Here is an 8,598-nt window from a genome sequence, read left to right as displayed (position 1 = left end):
GAATGTCTTGGTAGTTAACCGTTTATATGAGTAGACGACACACATATAAAGCAAATTCCACTGGACACGACTTCATAGACTCCCTAGGACTCTTGAACCTAGGGTTATGATACCAAGTTTTGTCACGCCCCAAACCTGGGCCTGGACGTAATACGACACCTGATGCCTAAGTACATGTGACCGAGCAAACCAATTGGCTGGCTGAATCAATATGTGATATCATAACATACTGAATACAGAAGATAAACTAGCACATGCTGATATACTGAAAGTCTGAATAATATAAATCAAAAAAGCGAAAACACTAATATAATTCTGAAACATATCTGTAGAAAACATTGCTTAAGATGAAAAACCTGCCACTCTGTCTAACTTCTCTAGTCTATGAAGCCTTTAATGAAGTACGAAAAATACTAGTTGTCTGAAAATAGTAAAGACTGTAAGGTAATGCTAATGCCCTGAACGAACTGGGGATCACCAAATAGCTGGTAAGAGAATCCTAGCGCTCTGAATCGTCAACCTGTAAATCATTACCTGCATCATGAAATGCAGGTCCCGGGCAAAAGGGACATCAGTACATTTAAATTGCACTGATATGTAAAGCAACTAAAAGAAAGAACTGTAAATGCTGAAACTGAAATTAAACTGATAATTGATAACTGGGAATAGATATTAATAATTGATAGCTGAACTGATAAAGAAACTGATAACTGATAACTGAACAAGGAAGTAAGGATATGAATACTCCCTCTTCTGAATGATGAACACCCTATTTATCTGAATAAATAAACTGTAGCCTCAGGCCCAATATATATGTGCACAAACTGCGGCCTCAAGCCCAAATATACGTATACATAACTGCGACCTCAAGCCCAAAGATGCATAAAGTATAAACTGCAGCCTCAAGCCCAAATACAGGTGTTCAACATTCAGGGATTTAAAAACAAGAACTGAGAATCGTACTGTAATACATGATACTGATATACTAAACCATACTATGTTCATTAAGTATATAACCTGGCTTTGATACCAACTCAAAACGAGTGTAGTACCGGTGTTGGAGAATGATAAATATCAAGAGGAAGAATGACGATTAGTTCTACAAGAGAATTATTTTTAAACCAGCAGTCTCAAAATTGCACTAAGAAAGTATACCAGATTATTGGCTATAAGGGCTCTCTTAGCAACCTGCCATATCAAAACCGTTTTCTTAGATCAAACTAATCAGCTTCTGGTAATCACTCATGGAAAGTAATTACGTCCTTTGTGATTTCTATTATTCTACACTCTGTAAGGATCAACCATCATTTTTAGAGAAGAGAGAACAAGAGAAAGTTTAGAAAGCAAACATTTTATTGCACACTTAATATTTTTTTCCAGGGAGAGAATTCGATGATCCTCCTGAACTTTGAAGGTCTTCTTTTATAGGTAAAGTAAAAGACTCAATAATACAACTGTGACCTCACCTCATTATTTACATTGAAGAGCAATAAGGATTGACAAAGAAAGATAAGGAGTGGATCCCTATGTCTCTCAATTATTTTACAAGACTTCAAAAACTTTAAAAGATGAAAATGACTTAAAGTAAAGCTACCAAAAAGTCAAAAATAGCTTTAGGCTTAATAATTCATAAAGGACGAGATTTCTTAATAATAAGAAATTTCTTTATTAGATATAGACTTTAGTAGACCCACCAGATGTGCATGATGGCGTGGATGGTTTTGTTGTGTATCCTTCTTCAATCCACTAGTCTTCGCCATGAAGACACTTGTACCTGTTTTTATTTTTCTGCCTTCGTTTTTCTGACCTTTCTACTTGTTTTCCTTTTTTTTTGGAGAATCTTCTTTTGCCTTTTCAAAATATTCTGTAGCTTTTATACAGGCTATCATTTCTGCTTCTTCAGAACTAGTTCTATGAGCTTGTGCTAAATGTAGAGTATCAATTTCACATTAGCTTAACTCAATCTCTAAGTAAGCAGAATAAGGATCTTGGGCATCTTGGTTCCATATCACATCATTCTCATGGTAGTCCTTCATTGCATCTTTAACCCACTGATAATAAGGACAATCCATGCATGTGTTAGAATAATTCCAACTGGCAAATAGTCCTGGCCATATCTCTTTGGGAATACATTTATTTTCTTGAAATATAGAGCGTTGTAACTCAGAGTATTCCTCATCGTCATCAAGAACAGAAACTCTATTTCATTTTAGTATGCTCAAAAGTGGTAGAGGAAAAGACTTTCATTGATGAATATGAACGGGCTTGTGAAACCAGATAGTAACATATTTATTTAAGCCTAAAATACTTTTAAACAGCGAAATCCAATAATTATAATTGTTAAACCATAATAAAAAATTTTGTACCCAAGGCTTCAGTTGGTGGAATTTCCTGAATTTATCACTCTTAAATTCTATAAGAATGTGATAATGATTTAGTAAATACTAGAACATCCATAATAATTCTTCTGAGAATTCTTGGGGATATGCCACAAAGATACGGGCAAATGAATACTCCGGATTTACTCCAAATGGATTTAATATGGATCATTCATACTTTCTAAAAACTTCTAGCTCATAATGGGTCCTTCTTTCAAGGCAAACTGGTGTATCCCAAGGATATGATAAATCCTACATTTCTGGGGACTTTCTGGAATGTTAGTGGAGGATTGCTGACTCAATCTAGAACTTTGGTGACTTGTTTTTGTACTTGTGCTGGATTTTGAAGTTCTCAAACTATATCTCGTTCTGCCCTGATACATAAAGACTTGTGGTGGTACCTTATTCTTGAACCTGTGAGAAAACTCATGGGGTCTAGATAAGAAATCAACGAGGATATTATCTTTGCCATTTAGATGCTTGACTTCGAACTTATATGGTGAAAACCATTGAGCCCATATGAGAATTTGAGGGTTGGGATGATCTTTGGATTGACATGTATTATCTTTGGAAATGCCTTCGTGTCCATTTCAACAAGAGATTTTATATGGATAAGAAAGAAGTTGAACTTCTTTATTCCTATTTTGACAGCACAAATTTCTTTGAAGGTGGAATGATAGTGTTGTTCAACATCTTTGAATTTTTCACTCGCATATCCACAGATTCTCCGCTTTTCTTCATGTTCCTCCAATAGTGCTGCACTCCAGTATTGATCGCTTTCATCTGTTTGCAACACCTTCTTTCCGTCTGATGGGATGTTGAGTGTTTTGGATTGCTGAGATAGGTGTTTCAACCTTTTGACAGCAACATCTTGTTCTTTGCCCCAAGCTGGTGGTTTTTTCTTTAGCATATTACTAAGAGGAGTAATATATTCAGAGACTTCTGGAATAAAATCTCGAACATAAATGACAATCCCTAAGAATTGCTGGATCTGCTTGGTTGAGAGACTCGTATCTGGAAATTTGAGAAGCTCTTTTGATATATGGGGGCCTGGACTGAAAGAACCTTGGGTGAATTCCATTCCCAAGAGCTCAATCTTTTCCTGTGCAAGAATCATCTTTTTTTGCTGATAGCATAACACCAAATTTCTTAACCAATTCTATAAACTGATTTAGTAATTTGAAATGTTCTTAAATGGAATTACTGAATAAGAGAATATCAACAATATAAACCAACACTGAATTGAGAATAGGTTGGAATATTTTTATGATGGCTTTCTGGAATAAGGACGGTGCTGTCTTTAGTGCCAAAGGCATCATTTTCCATTGGAAATGGTGGTCTCATATGCAAAACCCTATTTTTGATCTTTCATCTGGATGGACTCCGAGTTTCCAGAAACCTGACTTTAGGTCAAACTTGGAAAATATATGGTCTTTGGCGAGATATGAAAATAGGGTAACCTTGTTTGGAATGGGAAACTTATCATCCTGTAGAAAGTAGATCAAAGGTTGATAATTGATTACTAGTCTTTACTTTCCTCTGATCTGTTATGATCTTTTGTTGACATAGAAAGCTCCACATGCCCACTGTGAGTCTGTTGGTTCAATTAAGCCAAAGTTAAGTAGTTCTTCACATTCCTTCATTGCCAGTTTCAAATGTTCTGGGTTCATTCGAGAATGACTTGCCTTTGTGGGGTTGATGTTCTCATTTTTCTTGAAGGGCAATTTGATGTAGAATTCTTCATTTTTCCATAAAGGAGTGTTAAACCTTTTGAGGAAGTCTACATGAGATTCAACACAGAGTTATTGCCTAATCTGCTCACCAATCTGCATGAATTGGTCTTCTTTAGTGACTTGGAATAGTCTGGAGATGTTGCCATATTCCTTGAACTGATTTTTGAATCTGATTCCATTAGCTCCAACTAGGAGTTTGTTCTTGAGTTTACTATATAGGTCAAAGGCAACGATCAAATCTTTTCCAGGAATATCTGATCCAAGGGTGTTTGACCTAATTTTAAGGCCTGGAAAGAATTCAATTGTGATCGGGTGTCTTGTTTTAACAGTTGTTGTCAAGCCCCTTGTGATAATGTTCCAAAGTTTCTGGAATGGGGTACCCAACATTCCTCTGGAAGTATGGCTGAATTCATGATCGAGTATGCTGCTCCAGTATCATAGAAGGCTATTACAGAGATAGGTTTATCCCATTTGGTAGGATATACATTTACCTCTTTCTGAGGGACTGTGGTGATACTGAAAATTCCTTCCCCTGAATCTGATTGGTCTATAGTGGCATCATTTACTGCATCAGCTTCTGGGTCTTCAGTATGAGAAATATGGTACATGTGATTTCCATATTCTTTATAGATTTCTAGTGAAAACAAAGTGTCTTCACTTGGCTCTTCCTCCAGTGAAAATACTGATTCTAAATCATCGTCAATCTCAACACCTGTGTACTTTTGGATTTCAGAGATTAACCTAATTGATTTTCTGTTTTGGGGGCATTTCTTTGCAAAGTGACCTATTTTTCCGCATGTGAAACATGAATTAGGTTTTTTCCTTGAAAACATGTTTGTTTTGCTTCGCCTGAAAAAATTCTTTCTTTTTCTGAACATGTGTCCATCTCTTTCCTTGTGCCGAGAAAGCTTGAACCTTTTGAACTTCCTTCTCCTATGTGTGTTGCAATCTGTACAACTCCTATCCTTGGTAATAAAATCTATTTTTCTGCATGCTTTGTTCAAATCTCGAGATATCTTATTTATTTGGTTGAAGAATTTCCTTTTGCTGCAGAGGTCATCTTGTACATAGAAAACAGCTTGCCTTATGTCACCAACATTCATGGCAGTAACAGATGTACCACGCTCCTTCAATAAGGCTGATATTCTTTCAGATAGTATTGGTGGGAGTGAATTGATGAAGCTTGTTTTAGAGAAATGTCCCCACTAATATGATAGTTTCTTAGATCTTCTTTGTTCTGACTTTGACTTTCACAGAAATAAGAATGAATTATTCCTATGTTCCAAGAAAGATCTTGGGAAGTAAGTAAATTATTCTTACCTGCCGTTCCAACCGATACCCACTATTCACTAAGTGTTCCAGATAATCTTGCTGCGAATTCTGACAAGATTATAAAAGGTTCTCATTCGACCAAATGCTTTGTTAACATCCAAGTATAAAAAACTTGGATTTTTTCTAGCCATTTTGGATGGAAAGATCATCCAAAGTGAAAGTATGAAATCCCGTACCCACCATCCTTGGTGTTGTGATTTCTGGTTCTTCAGTCATGCCTTCTGCATCATCTTCTATCTCATCAATTTCAGGTTCTATTGGTCAAACCATATAGGTTGGTGGAATGTGCTCCTATCATCTTCGAATGATTCCTCCGATGATTTAGGAATTAATGCATCATCAACGGTTAGTTCCGCTTCAGATATATTGGACATGGGTTCCGAGTTATCAAAAAACATATCCGAGGATTTTTCTGATTAGATGGGGGATTCATCTGTTTCTTCTGTGTCATGGATTGTGTAGACACTGGGTAACAAAGGATTTGAGATCATGAGTTGTTGAGTTTGATCTCTATATTGGCCGGTACTAGTCTGAGGGTCTGGCTGAAGAGTTATTTTAGGTTTTGGCTCCGAAGGCATAGCATATTTGCGCATTTCTTCTTCTCTTTGTGTTTTTCTTTGAGCCTTTGTCTTTGCTTCCAAAGCATCTTTCATGTCCTAAACAAACTTCGCAAGATCAGAGTTATTATCTGATTTAGTGTGGGAGAAAATTGTGAAAACAACGAGGGTTGTATTCGTGATGGAAAGAGTGGGGTTTCTGAAACAAGAGTGGGTGTGGGTGGATTAGAATAAACACTTTGTGTTGGGAAAGATGGTTGTTTATGTGTGTAGGATATAATTTGGGACGACGACGAAGATGGTTGTGGGTTATTAAAAAGGTGGATTTACTTTTTCAAGGAGGCCATCTCTCTCTTTTGTAAGTCAAAGAAATGAAATAAGGATATGCCTGGGGGCAGACGCGTCTATCAAGGTCACTGAGTTGTTGTTCAAGCACTTCGATCAATCCCTAATTCTAGTTGGTTTGTTCAGAGATTTTATTTATATTTCTCTCAACAGTTTTCAATTTTCCAGCAGATTCTTTAACAGTCTTGTCAATATTGAATAGTACCTTATTTTGTGCCACTGAATTTTTAGTCTGCCAATTTATTGATGCTTCCAAATTGCCTCTAGGGTCCTTGACTCCGGAAGGTAAAATGACATTTCTTTTGGGGATTTTGGGAGCATGGGGTAACGACCCGAACAGTCATTTTGAGCATTTGCACTTCGCTCGGTAGTTTGGGGGCACGAGTAACTCTGTATCATGTATTAGGACTTGTGTGCAAAATTTAAGTTCATAACGAGTTGATTTTATATGTTTCGGCAAAAGTTTTTTAAAGTCGAAAGTTCATTAAGTTTGATTTGAGGTATGTTTCATCGTTTCGATGTTGTTATGTGTGATTTGAGGCCTCGAGTAAGTCCGTGTTATGTTATGGGACTTGTTGGTATGTTCATACGGGCCCCGAGGGGCTCGAATGAGTTTTGGATAGAATTGGGTTGTGTTGCGCTCGTTTTTCTTATGTTTCGACGTAGTTTTTTCAAGAATAAATGGTTGAACAAATGAGCTCTGATTTCTGATTTGGTTGAAGCATTAGATCTGTATCGTAATTACGGATCCGCAGTAAAAAGAATCGTCGAATATGGACATTGTATGTAGATTTTATGGTCGTTTTACTAAGAATTGGGTTGCCAGATTTTTCAGATTAATTACGCAATTGCCACTGACTTCGTATTTAAAAATCTGCACTATTTTCAAATATTGAAACCAACATATCTCCTTCATTATAAGGTCAAATGGAGTGATTCAAAATTCTATCTTGATTGACATTTTACAAGGAATCCATTGGAGGCATCAAAAGCAAGTTTTGGGATCGTTTGTCATGCAAAACGAGGCCGAACAGCTGGGCAAAAGTACTTAATACCGAAGGTTTGTTCATATGGTCATATTTTGAGTTGGGGGAGCTCGGCTTTGGACAATATTTGGAGGCGATTTTCACCATATGGATTGGGGTAAGTGTTCTATACTCGGTTTTAGTTATATTTCATGAATCCATTTTCGTTTTTGTCATTTGATTGATGATTTCAAAGTGAAATTTGGGGGTTTTGTCTAAAATTTCATAAAATAAATTTTTGAGTTTTGAACATCGATTTGGAGTCGGATTTGAGTGAAACTAGTATGGTTGGACTCGTAATTGAATGTGTTATCGGATTTTTTGAGTTTTGTCGGGTTTTAAGAAGCGGGCTTGGGTTGGGCGTTTTGGCCGATTTTGGGCTTTTGATTAAAGATTCAACTTTTTCGATTGGGATTGGTTCCTTTAGCATCATCTGATGTATTTTAGTTGCTTTTGGCTAGTTTTGAGCCGTTCGAAGGTTGCTACACGCGTAATGGCATTTTTGGAGCATCGCTTGGCTTGCTCAGTATTGGAATTGGCTTGTTCGAGGTAAGTAACTCTTCTAAAATTAGTGCTGAGGGTATGGAACCCCGAATTACATGGTATGTGATTGATGATGAGGTGACGCACATGCTAGGTGACGGGCGTGTGGGCGTGCACCCTGTGAATTATGACTCCGTTATTTTTATGGCACTGTTTAGTGGCCCTACTTTGTTGATATCTGTGTTATCACCATGTGATTAAGTAACTGAGTTGTCAATCATGCTAGATAACATGTTTAGGCTTTATGCTGATATTGTTAGGACCCATAGTGGTCGTTTCTTGCTGTCATCTCACTGATTTCATTGATATTTCGTACTCAGTCATATTTATGCATTCATATCATATCTCAGTCTCAGTTGTCATTTATTGATACATCATATCATTATTGTCGGGCTAGTTTCATGACATTGTGAGCCCGTGAGTGTAACTGGAAAGATTGATGACTAAGTGAGGCTGAGAGCCTGATTATGAGTGACAGTTATGGGATTGGGCTGCACGCTGCAGGATGTTATATTGATTTATGCTTGGATCTAGCTTATGATAGCACTTGGGCTGTAGGAGCCCCTCCGGAGTCTGTACACACCCCCAGTGAGCGCGAATGATATTATAGAGGGATAGATTTCCCCGGACATGGATTTGTCCGAAGTACTTGATATCTGGAGATGGATTTCTCCATAGGGTTGGA

At 37.2% G+C, this 8,598-nt stretch overlaps 1 long non-coding RNA gene across 1 annotated transcript; it reads right to left on the bottom strand.

Moving 5' to 3' along the window:
* Positions 1-263: 263 nt before the first annotated feature.
* Positions 264-1,375, bottom strand: LOC117278539 (uncharacterized). The gene is made up of 2 exons (XR_004508906.2): positions 1,156-1,375; positions 264-534 (listed from the first exon to the last, which is right to left on the bottom strand). It is a non-coding gene; the product is annotated as an uncharacterized lncRNA (long non-coding RNA).
* Positions 1,376-8,598: the final 7,223 nt, after the last annotated feature.

This window comes from Nicotiana tomentosiformis, chromosome 12 (assembly GCF_000390325.3).
Source record: "Nicotiana tomentosiformis chromosome 12, ASM39032v3, whole genome shotgun sequence".
Lineage (NCBI taxonomy): Eukaryota > Viridiplantae > Streptophyta > Magnoliopsida > Solanales > Solanaceae > Nicotiana > Nicotiana tomentosiformis.
This window is presented reverse-complemented; position numbering and strand designations above follow the sequence as displayed.